At 38.4% G+C, this 13,182-nt stretch overlaps 1 long non-coding RNA gene across 1 annotated transcript; it reads right to left on the bottom strand.

Annotated features, from left to right (window-relative positions):
* Nucleotides 1–5,733: 5,733 nt before the first annotated feature.
* On the bottom strand, nucleotides 5,734–8,581 carry LOC142530300 (uncharacterized). Its single transcript, XR_012816116.1, has 2 exons — nucleotides 7,932–8,581; nucleotides 5,734–5,960 (listed from the first exon to the last, which is right to left on the bottom strand). It is a non-coding gene; the product is annotated as an uncharacterized LOC142530300 (long non-coding RNA).
* Nucleotides 8,582–13,182: the final 4,601 nt, after the last annotated feature.

Raw genomic sequence — 13,182 nt, 5'->3', positions numbered from 1 at the left:
ACACTTTCTTCCATAAAGTGCTTCATACGGTGCCATGCCAATCGTCGCTTGGTAGCAATTATTGTACGTGAACTCAACAAGAAATAATTTGGAATCCCAGCTACCAGGATAATCGATAGTACAAGCTCTGAGCATATCCTCTAAAATCTGAATAACTCTCTCTGATTAACCGTCGCTCTGGGGGTGATATGCTGTACTGAATGCTAACCGTGTACTCATCGCTCTGTGCAAACTCTTCCAAAACTCTGAAGTAAATCTAGGGTCATGATCAGACACGATCGACACAGGAACACCATGAAGTCTAACAATCTCTGCTATGTACTCTTCGGCATACTGGTTCATAGAATAAGTCGTCTTGACTGAAAGAAAATGCGCTGACTTGGTCAACCGATCAACAATAACCCAATAGAGTTAAAACCTTTCTGCGTCCTTGGAAGACCAGTCACGAAGTCCATCGTAATATGCTCCCATTTCCATTGAGGAATCGGCAATGACAGCAATGTCCCAGCAGGTCTCTGATGTTCGATTTTCACCTATTGACAAGTTAGGCACTGAGAAATAAACATGGCAATATCTTTCTTCATACCTGGCCACCAATAGAGTCTACGAAGATCCTGATACATCTTGGTACCGCCTGGATGTATCGAGTATGGCGCGGTATGTGCCTCTGTCAAGACGTCTCGCCGAATATCATCACCAACAAGAATACATATACGGCCTCTGAAAGTCACCAAACCATCTCCATTCAATCCAAACTCTGAATTACCTCTCTCCTCTGCTCTGGCTCTCAACTCTGTCAATTGTAAATCATTGACCTGCTCTCTACGGATCCTATCCGCCAATGTAACCCGAATGACCAATGCTGAAAAGCGAGCAATGGTCCCCGGAACAACCAAAGCTATCTCTTCTCGATGCAAATCTAACAACAATGGCTTCTGAATCAAAGAATTCAAAGAAGAACTCGACTTACGGCTCAAAGCATCTGCTACAACATTCGCTTTCCCTGGGTGGTAACTAATCGTCACATCATAATCTTTGACAAGCTCTAACCACCGTCTTTGTCGCATATTGAGTTCTTTCTGAGAAAACAAATACTTCAAACTCTTGTGGTCCGTGAAAATTTCACACTTTTCGCCATATAAGTAATGTCTCCAGATTTTCAGGGCGAATACCACAGCTGCCAGTTCCAGATCATGCGTAGGATAATTTTTCTCGTAGTCCTTCAACTGGCAAGAACCATAGGCTATAACCTTTCCACGTTGCATCAGAACTGCACCAAGACCTTTCTTCGACGCGTCCGTATAAACAACAAAGTCCTCTGAACCACAGGGCAATGCAAGTACCGGAGCTGACGTCAACTTATCTTTCAACTCTTGAAATCCACTTTGGCAATCATTGGACCACTCAAACTTCACAGTCTTCCTCTTCAGATTGGTTAACGGCAGGGCAATCTTGGAGAAATCTGAAATAAAACGACGATAATAACCCGCCAAACCAAGAAAACTGCGTACCTCTGATACAGTGGTAGGGATAGGCCATTTCTGAATCGCCTCGATTTTCACTGGATCAACCGCTGTACCATCCTTCGAGACAACATGGCCTAAGAAAGAAATCTGCTCCAACCAGAACTCACATTTCTTCAACTTAGCATACAACCGCTTCTCTCTCAACAACTGAAGAACAACTCTGAGGTGCTCTAAATGAAGCTCTCTGGTCTTGGAATAAATCAATATGTCATCGATGAAAACAATGACAAAGCTATCCAAATACGGCTTGAACACTCGGTTCATCAGATCCATGAAGACTGAAGGAGCATTAGTCAGACCAAAAGACATCACAAGAAATTCATAATGACCATACCTGGTCCGAAACGCCGTCTTAGGGATATCAGACTCCCTAACTTTCAACTGATATAAGCCAGATCGCAGATCAATCTTCGAAAACACTGTAGCCCCATGCAGTTGGTCAAAAAGATCATCTATCTGTGGCAACGGATATTTATTCTTGATAGTCACTTTGTTGATCTCTCTGTAATCAATACACAGCCGCAAAGACCCATCTTTCTTCTTGACAAATAGAACCGGAGCTCCCCAAGGCGAAGAACTCGGCCGAATGAAACCTTTATCCAAAAGATCCTGCAACTGCGTCTTCAACTCTTTCATCTCTGTTGGGGCCATTCTATACGGAGCCTTAGAAATAGGAACCGTACCTGGAACTAGATCAATCACAAACTCCACATCTCTGTCCGACGGCAAACCCGGCACATCAACCTCAAAAACATCATGGAACTCTCTCACCACATCAATATCATCAATATTCAATTTCACAATTCTATCCACATCCACAATAGAAGCCAAAAACCCATCAGAACCTCTAAACAACAACTTCTTAGCCTCAAGACATGAAATAAAAGGAAGGACCAGCGAAGTACCTGCACTGGCGAGCATACCTTCCCTATTGCCATCATCTGCAAATTTCACCGTCTTAGCAACGCAATCAATCACTGCACGATAGGTTGATAGCCAATCCATGCCAAGTATAATATCAAACGCAACCATAGGGATAACAATCAAATCAGCATAAACCACTCGCTCATCAATTTGAACAGAGCACGCATACACAATAGATGTCGGGCACAACACATCCCCCGAAGGCAATACAACATTAAACTGGAGGGAAAGAACAGAAGGAACTATACCCAAAGATCTCAAAAATAGTTCAGACATAAAAGAATGAGTAGCACCTGTATCAATCAATGTCGTAGCTACTCTGCCTGAAATTAAAATAGTACTAGAGATCACAGAAGAATCATGGTTTATACCTTCCTTTGTCATGGTGAAGATGCGACCCTGCACCTTCTCTTTACTCGCTCCTCTTGGACAATCCTTGGCAATATGGCCTGCAGTGCCACATCGATAACAAGTATGAGTACCAAATCTGCACTCTCCCCGATGATGCCTACCGCACTTGGGACACAATGGCTTCTCGGGATCAAATGGAACTGCCGGTGGTTTAGGACTCGGCTCTAACTTGCCTTTCCCTTTGAAACTGCCCTTTCCTTTTTTGCTTGAACCTTGGCCTCTTTGAGCAATGGCCTGCTGCCTCGCTTGTCTCTCCCTAGCAATGTCTTTCTCATCTTGCTCGGCCAACAGAGTCTTAGCCACAATCTCTTTGAATGTCACAGCCTTCGACATATTAATGTCCCTTCTGATTTCTGCTCTAAGGCCTCTAATGAAATGAGCACCTTTGTCTTTGTCATTGGAAGCAATATACGGGGCAAACAGACAGCCCTCCTCGAATTTCAGAATGTACTCATCAACATTCATACCTCCCTGTCGAAGCTCCAAGAACTCAGTCACCTTCCTAGCACGAAGTGCGTCTGGGAAGTACTTGTCATAGAAAAGATCAGTGAACTCTGACCACTTCAATGCCGGAACATCCACACTAACTTTGGTAGCATTCCACCAAATGCGTGCAGCCTTGACTAACATGAACACTACACATCCAACTCTGTCTTTGTCTGCATAGTTGAGATGATCAAAAATAGCCTCAAGTGCCTTGATCCACTCTACTGCCACCAACGGATCAGTGCTTCCTGCAAATTCAGGCGGATCCATCCTCTTGAAAGCAGTAAAGATCCCATCAATACCAACTGCTTGTGCCACTTGGCCTCTCACTTGACCTCTACCTTGACCTATACCTTGCAAACGTAGTAACTGTTGGATCTGATCACTGTGGACCTTAGCTTGCTCTTTCAATAACTTGCCGAACTCGTCGACAACTCTAGAGGAAGAACTATCCTCACCCTCTGAAGCCTTTCTCTTAGGAGGCATACTCATACAATGTGCTCACACAATACATATCAATAGATAACAATGAATAGATGTAGAAGAAGACATACCCGGACTGTTGAAAGTAGACGAAGTCATATGCATTGGTCCGAAAAACGTTGCTCTGATACCACTAAATGTAACACCCTCTGACCGGTTTTGAAAAAAATAACAGCGGAATTTAAAATTTTCTAAAAAGAAAGAAGGATTTAAAATACATGTCAATGTATAATCAAAAGTATATACATGATCAATCAAATGATACAACAAAAATACAAAATATCATTTTTGTGATCATGTCAAAAATGCTATCAAAATAGTTTTCTTCCTTCCTTCTCTATATGCATATGACTCCGGCCCACAATCAACGTCCCGGCCCGTCGCTCTTATCTGCATCACATGAAATAACTGAAATGAGTATAAAACTCAGCAAGTGGAACTCTTACATAGCAATGGATACATAGCATACTCTGAAAAACATGGCTTTGAAATCATTAAATACCATCAACTCTTGAAACATGAATAACATAGCATAATATAACAATAAGATGGTATTTCTCTTTTCTCTGTTGGATTGATATCTATATAGTATCTCTGTCTCTGTACCTATATCTCATCGATATAAATCGACAACTCTGAGGGATATAAGCATATGGTCGTTGATCAACTAATTGCATGCAATATCTGACTATGTATCTATCAATCCATAAATCATTTGAATTCTCTCTTGGGCATTTAAACAAACACTTTGAAGACTCTTTCTCTTGTATTCCCTTTTACACAATTGAGACATTCAATTGCCTCTATTATACAATCAAGTATATCAATACATAATAAAAAACAAATGGAAGGGAATAACACATTAAAACCATAAGCTTACCTTAGCTCCTTGAACCCAAAATAACCTTGCTCTCAACACAAATAACAAGCAACAAGCTTGAATCAAAGAAAGGGAAGAAAGAAATGAAGAAACCCTAGTCTCCCCAAGAGCATAAATCGAGAATGAAGGGAAAAGAATGAGAAAAAGTGAACCAACTCATGCCTTATATCACCTAAATCTCGAAAACACGCTTTCACTATTCACGGACCGCGGGTGCGCTAGCCCTTGCACCGCGGGTTCGCTATGCCTTCGGCACCTCATCCAAAAATTCCACAATTGACGACCGCGAGTGCGCTCCACAAAGGACCGCGAGTGCGCTCTGGTCTCTGCCCGAACACCGCAGGTGCGCTACACCTTGCACCGCGGGTGCGCTAAGGCTACGGGAAAACAACCGAAATTCTGAAGCATGAGACCGCGGGTGCGGTGCCTTCTTGACCGCGGGTGCGGTCACCTCTTTATCCAACAACCAACTCAACGCAACAAAGATCGAATCGCAACGCTGATACAATACAACTACACATCAACTAATATCAACAACACCACAAAACAATTATAACCAACAATACTATAACCCATAATCACAACTCTTAACATCAAAACTATACTTAAACTCAACCAAATAGTCAATAATCATACGAAATCTGAAACCGTACCGTACACCAGGCTTGGCTATTACAACATCTATCGAAGCTCATATGGTATGCAAACTTCAAAGAACCATTTATGGTCTAAAGCAGGCATCTAGGAGTTGGAACCTTAGATTCGATAGTACAATCAAAGAGTTTGGTTTTACTAAGAATCCTGAGGAACCCTGTGTGTATAAGAAGGTCAGTGGGAGTGCTGTGACATTCCTGGTGCTTTATGTTGATGACATTCTACTCATTGGGAATGATGTAGGAATGTTGCAATCAACTAAGATATGGTTAACGAGTAAGTTCTCTGTAAACGTCTCACTCGATTAATAAATTGCGGAATATTTTTTTTATCTCGCGCTTTTCGAAAGAACGTTTAAAATAATCGTAATTATCTTACCGTAAAAATAGTTCAGTTTAAATTAACCGAACTCATCCACAATCATACGACAACATAAAATAATAAAAATCTTAAAATCATCAACGTATGAAAATATTCATCTCCTCTCAATCTCATAAATCGTAATGCGGAAAACATGTGGTCCTTGGGTCATGTCACCCCACCAGGTCTGCCTACTCAGAGTTCGTCACCTCCAGTCTCCTCAGCATTTAGCTCACCTGCATCACACACGCCTAGTGAGTCTAAAGACTCAACACGCCTATACCAGGAATAACAAGTACATATACATAGCACACAGCAGTGAAAAATATCATACTCAACATATCTTTCATGAACTTAAAAGCATAACGTAAACATGTTGTGTAAAATCATATCGTATTAAAACATGTCATGTCATCATATAAGTAAACGTGTCATGTAAAATCATAATGCCAACATATCTTTCATGAACTTTAAAACATGAACATAAACATGTCGTGTAAAATCATAACGTGTCAAAACAACTCATCGTTAATCATCATTCATCATTCATCGTTTATCATTTATCGTTCATCATTCATCCTTTATCGTTCATCATCTATCATTCAGCTTTTATCGTTCATCATTTATCATTTGTGAATTCAGTTCATTAGAGGTGACTATCGTACATCATTCATCATTTACGATGGATCCATCATACACAGAACCGCGGTACCCGGCAGTTGTCGGACATCAGTGACAGGATCACTCATCCACTGTGCCTAGGCCTCATCATCAGCATTTACATATACGTCTTAACCATTTACATATACTTCGATAGCCACAACTAATTCCCATCATTCAAAACATTATCATTTTTCATCACTTATAAAAATCTTGAATAAATGCAATTTTTCTTAAATCCAAGCATGCGACGTATATCTTCATAAAATCTTAAAATCGTGATCATGATGCATAAACATTTAAAATATAGTAAATTTGTGCTCAGGGCGCTGCCAGGACCAAAATCTCACCCCGGGTGCAAAATGACCATTTTGCCCCTGGAAACCCAAAATTATCGTTTTGCCCCTAGACGTCTAAAATTGACCCGAAGCTTACCGAACTCCTTAAAATATCCCAAAACATATTTATAAGCATTCATAGACGTAAACTCGAGCTCATTTTACAAACTAACCGATTCGTTTTAAAAATTGGAACGGGGTCCCGATTTTAACATGAATCGGACCGAAACTTAATCAAAACTTTCCCAAATTTTTACCATACCTTAAAAACATCTAAAAGGTCCTAAAAACCTCAAAACCAGACCTTTAGACACTCGAATAAGACCCTGAACAGCTGCTGGAAATTCCAGCAAGTCATCGCCCAACTCTAGCCGTGACCCTAGCATGCTTCTAACTACTTCATGCTTAAACCGACCCGAACCAGACCCGAAACAGGCCCTAGACTCGACCCTTAGACAATACTTAAGACCATGGTTAAGCCCTTTTTAACTCAGAACCATCACCTAAGCCCCAAAAAATCAGAACCGTGACAGCAGCTACAAGAGACTCAAATTGTGCAGCTTTCATGTTTCTGGTTGTACAGCTTTCTTTAGCCAACCTAGCCACAAACCACCATAATTAGGCTCATACTAGGACCCTTAGAGACTGCCTAAATCATAGCCAAGAGCCCCAACCCAGCCCCTAGCCGAAACCATAAGATCAAACACCTATAGCCCTTACATGCATACAAATCTGCGCAGCTGCACTTCTTCTCGTTCCAGCATACTTCCTGGCCAACAAGACCCCTAAACACCATAACTATACTCATCCTAGGACCATTAGAGACTGCCTAAACCATGGGCAAGAGCCCTGGACCAGCCATACACCGAACAACAAGATCCAACACCTACAACTCCTACACGAACCTTGCCACAACCATCGACCTACAACCATAACTCCGATCTTTAAGCCCCTAGGCTCGATCCGTTCATGATACCAGCAAGGTGTCCCCCTTTTTTTAAAGTTCTATCAGCCCTCTAAAACCGAAAACCAGCAGCCCCTTGCAACTTACCAGAAAAAAAACGTGAGTGGTGATCACAAGATGCAAGAATAAACAAGAAAACCGAAAATCTTTCCTGCACTAGGTTGGATCGAAATTTTAATTGTAAGAACACAATCATCAGCATGTATATGACGTAAATGATGCAGAAAGAAGGGTACAGGGCGTGCCTTAGATAGTTGATGAACGAAAACGAGACGGAGGAGACGCCGGATAGCCAACAACAAGCCAACAACCGTGGCCTTCAGCTGGTGTATTTCTTTGAAACCGAGAGTACTGAAATATAAATGGGATGTCGGCAGGTGGTGGTGGGTGATAATGGTTGTAGGGTAGCAATTATAATCTTTAATTAATTATTAATCAAATAACTAATGACCCTAAATGGTTTAATTAAAAGATTAAAAGAATTTTAAGTCCAATGAGCTTAAAAGTTGTCTCATTAAATCCAAACACACTCCCGAAAAATATTTCGTGTTGGAAAGTTTTTGAAAATATTAGCCGAACCCTCAAAAAGTCCCACGATTTGATAAAATTTACGCACCGTTAAAAATTAAAATCTTGCGGGTAAAAATACCCAATAAATCCCAATTTTTGAAAAATAGCTTTAAAACATCTTATATTAATTAATAAAAATTAATCATGTAATAAAAATAATTTTCTTTAAAATTTCTCCGTCTCCGTTCTTCGTTCCAGCGTGAAGTGCAAATTTAAAAATCTTTAATACATGAACCTTTAAAATATTTCATAAAATAAATCCTATCATACAATAATAATGCATAAAATGCATAAAAATAATTAAACACAATTTAATAAAATAATCATGCATTTTATGCTTTAAAAGAATTTAATAAAATACCAAAGAAATTTAATAAATTGCATGCATGTGATTTACGTGGACCTTCAAATTTTCGAGACGTTACAATCTACCCCCTTAAATTGAATTTCGTCCCCGAAATTCGCTTATCCTCGATAAACTGAAAGTTTAGACTCTTAATTCTAATATCCCAATAATTCACGCTTCCGTTGCGCTACTCTGATAAAATAAGTGTTAAATTGTCCTTACGTCTCCTCAATCCTAATTATTTTTCCTATTGAAATCCTTATTTGTGAATCGCAACCTAGAACGACTTATGACGACTTAGTTCTATTCTACTCAAGCCTCAAATTCTGACTTTTCTCAAACTTCCCAATAATAGAAATGGCGGTCCGAATTTTATTGCGTCCTACTTTTCTTATAATGTACCCGTACTGTTCATCAACCTATTACATTGTCTTTTATGCTCTTCAACTTAAGAAATCTTAGTACTAAAATTTACTGATCAACTTATATCATTGGTAATACACTTAAAAGTTAAACCTTATCTCAACTCCTTAGTAAAATTAGCATAAGATCCTTGAATCGAATATTTATCTTACGGCCCCAAACTTACGTAAATTAACTATTTACAAGCACATCTCAAATATCAAATTGTTGCAAACCTTAAATTCGAGTAGCGTTTCCTTAAAACCTAAAATGTATGATACAGATCTTCTAACTAAATAATAAAACCACTCTAGCACCAATTACATGCTTTAACTATTTTCTCCCCCATTACAATATAGTTGAGGCCTAAGACCCTTGGACTTTCTTCATTGAAGCGAATGTCGTATTCTTACGTATCCTTAATGCTTAATTAATACTAGCTATAAAACTTAATAAATTATCTCATGATAATGATAGACTAACTCTAATAAATCAATTCACTTATAACCCATAAAATTCTAGAATTCTCATATCAAAATTTTAGATTTCTTACTCGATAAAAATCTTAACATTCGTCCACTGGTAACTTATATCGAATAAAACTAATTCTCTTTTATTTTTATTTCACCCAAAATTTCCGTATGAGTGCATATCTCATAAATTTAAAAATTCAAACTTACACAACCCAAATAGTTTTGGATAACATAATTCCAACACGCACATTCACGAATTCTCAAAACAAGGTGTCTATCTCAATTCTTACATGCGTCTATCAAGTAACTTAACCATCCATCATACCCAAATTTCTAGACAAATTTAACCCCAACAAAGATATAATTTTAACTCTTAAGATCACGATTAAAACTTATGATACATCAAACTTAATTTCCCAAAATTTTGTTAACTCTATGTTTACTCTTATAACTTAACTAACTGATCATTTTACATTAAATTGTCGTCACTTTAAATTCTTAATTCGCCACAACATTATTTCACTAACGCTTAAATTTTCATGCCCATGATTGATTTATCCTCCAATGCCCTTGATTACCATTCCTTGTGACATTATAACTCAGATATCTAAATGTTCTAAATATCCTTCAAGCCTAAATCACCGAAAATTTCTATCATTTAAATCATTCAATTCTCACTTACTGCTAAACTAATCCCCCAATTTCTTAAAATTGCAACATTAATTCTTAATTTTCTCAAAAATTATCCAATTTGTCCTTAATTCCGAAAATTCCACAATCACACATTAGTTGTTGGCGTTCCTAATTCCATTTTATAAGTTCCTCGAAACATAAAGATCAATAATTTTAAGCTTCTCAGACCCAAAATCAATTCCCATAACCTCGAATAATTACTGATTTAACCCGAGTGTTCCTCAAAAGTTCGAATTTAATCCTTAAAAATTTCAAGATTGGCAACTTGGCCCTTAAAGTCATCGAAAATTACATTTTTGGCCCTACAACTCTTCGAAATTTGCATTTTTGTCCCTTTAAAATTTTCGAATTGGCCTTATTAAACTTTAAATTTCTCAAAACTAAAAATTTAATCCCAAAGTTTGAAAAATTAGAAATAGTCCCTTAGAATTTTATTGTTGCACTTAGGTCCTCAATTATTGGTTAATACAGTTAGGTCCTTAAAATTCTCAATTCATGCAATTCAATTCTTATATCCCACCAGGTAGAGCATGCATCCTAAATAAATTCTACGTTTTTACACTTCCAAAGATCATCGTAGTCTTCGAATCATTAATCTTTACATGGAATCCTCAAAAATTAATTCAACTAGCAACCACGAACCATCAATAATTTCTTAGAAATTCTACAAGTCTCAAAAGCATTTCATAATTTTCAATATTAACTTATGACCCATAAGGAAGACATCAGTACTACTGACCTAAAAATCAATATAGTCACATCATTATGAACCTCTCCTAAAGTCCAATAATCGAATTCTTAGCCACGTCGAATTCCAAACGTAACCAACATGCAATTTAATCTGATTTTTTTTTTAAAACAATAAATCCTTAAATCATAAAAGAAGTTAAACATATACCGTAGATCGTCATAAAGCGTAAATCATGTTAACATGCAGGTGCTAAGAGTAAATCAGTTAAAACATTTAAATCATAAAAGCTTACAGGCTTGAGGCTTGAATACTGAGCGGCAGAAGCTGGTGGTGGCACAACCCTATACAGGACCCTTGCTCTGATACCAACTGTAAACGTCTCACTTGATTAATAAATTGCGGAATATTTTTTTTTTATCTCGCGCTTTTCGAAAGAACGTTTAAAATAATCGTAATTATCTTACCGTAAAAATAGTTCAGTTTAAATTAACCGAACTCATCCACAATCATACGACAACATAAAATAATAAAAATCTTAAAATCATCAACGTATGAAAATATTCATCTCCTCTCAATCTCATAAATCGTAATGCGGAAAACATGTGGTCCTCGGGTCGTGTCACCCCACCAGGTCTGCCTACTCAGAGTTCGTCACCTCTAGTCTCCTCAGCATTTAGCTCACCTGCATCACACACGCCTAGCGAGTCTAAAGACTCAACACGCCTATACCAGGAATAACAAGTACATATACATAGCACACAACAGTGACAAATATCATACTCAACATATCTTTCATGAACTTAAAAGCATAACGTAAACATGTTGTGTAAAATCATATCGTATTAAAACATGTCATGTCATCATATAAGTAAATGTGTCGTGTAAAATCATAATGCCAACATATCTTTCATGAACTTTAAAACATGAACATAAACATGTCGTGTAAAATCATAACGTGTCAAAACAGCTCATCGTTAATCATCATTCATCATTCATCGTTTATCATTTGTCGTTCACCATTCATCCTTTATCGTTCATCATCTATCATTCAGCTTTTATCGTTCATCATTTATCATTTGTGAATTCAGTTCATTAGAGGTGACTATCGTACATCATTCATCATTTACGATGGATCCATCATACACAGAACCGCGGTACCCGACGGCTGTCGGACATCAGTGACAGGATCACCCATCCACTGTGCCTAGGCCTCATCATCAGCATTTACATATACGTCTTAACCATTTACATATACTTCGATAACCACAACTAATTCCCATCATTCAAAACATTATCATTTTCATCACTTATAAAAATCTTGAATAAATGCAATTTTTCTTAAATCCAAGCATGCGACGTATATCTTCATAAAATCTTAAAATCGTGATCATGATGCATAAACATTTAAAATATAGTAAATTTGTGCTCAGGGCGCTGCCAGGACCAAAATCTCACCCCGGGTGCAAAATGACCATTTTGCCCCTGGAAACCCAAAATTATCGTTTTGCCCCTAGACGTCTAAAATTGATCCGAAGCTTACCGAACTTCTTAAAATATCCCAAAACATATTTATAAGCATTCATAGACGTAAACTCGAGCTCATTTTACAAACTAACCGATTCGTTTTAAAACCTGGACCGGGGTCCCAGTTTTAACATGAATCGGACCGAAATTTAATCAAAACTTTCCCAAATTTTTACCATACCTTAAAAACATCTAAAAGGTCCTAAAAACCTCAAAACCAAACCTTTAGACACTCGAATAAGACCCTGAACAGCTGCTGGAAATTCCAGCAAGTCATCGCCCAACTCTAGCCGTGACCCTAGCATGCTTCTAACTACTTCATGCTTAAACCGACCCGAACCAGACCCGAAACAGGCCCTAGACTCGACCCTTAGACAATACTTAAGACCATGGTTAAGCCCTTTTTAACTCAGAACCATCACCTAAGCCCCAAAAAATCAGAACCGTGACAGCAGCTACAAGAGACTCAAATTGTGCAGCTTTCATGTTTCTGGTTGTACAGATTTCTTTAGCCAACCAAGCCACATACCACCTTAATTAGGCTCATCCTAGGACCCTTAGAGACTGCCTAAATCATAGCCAAGAGCCCCAACCCAGGCCCTAGCCTAAACCATAAGATCAAACACCTATAGCCCTTACATGCATACAAATCTGCGCCGCTGCACTTCTTCTCGTTCCAGCATACTTCCTGGCCAACAAGACCCCTAAACACCATAACTATACTCATCCTAGGACCATTAGAGACTGCCTAAACCATGGGCAAGAGCCTTGGACCAGCCATACACGGAACAACAAGA

This window comes from Primulina tabacum, chromosome 17 (genome assembly GCF_025594145.1).
Source record: "Primulina tabacum isolate GXHZ01 chromosome 17, ASM2559414v2, whole genome shotgun sequence".
NCBI classification, from domain to species: Eukaryota; Viridiplantae; Streptophyta; class Magnoliopsida; order Lamiales; family Gesneriaceae; genus Primulina; species Primulina tabacum.
Note: the sequence above shows the minus strand (reverse complement) of the source record. Positions and strands in the feature narration are given on the sequence as shown.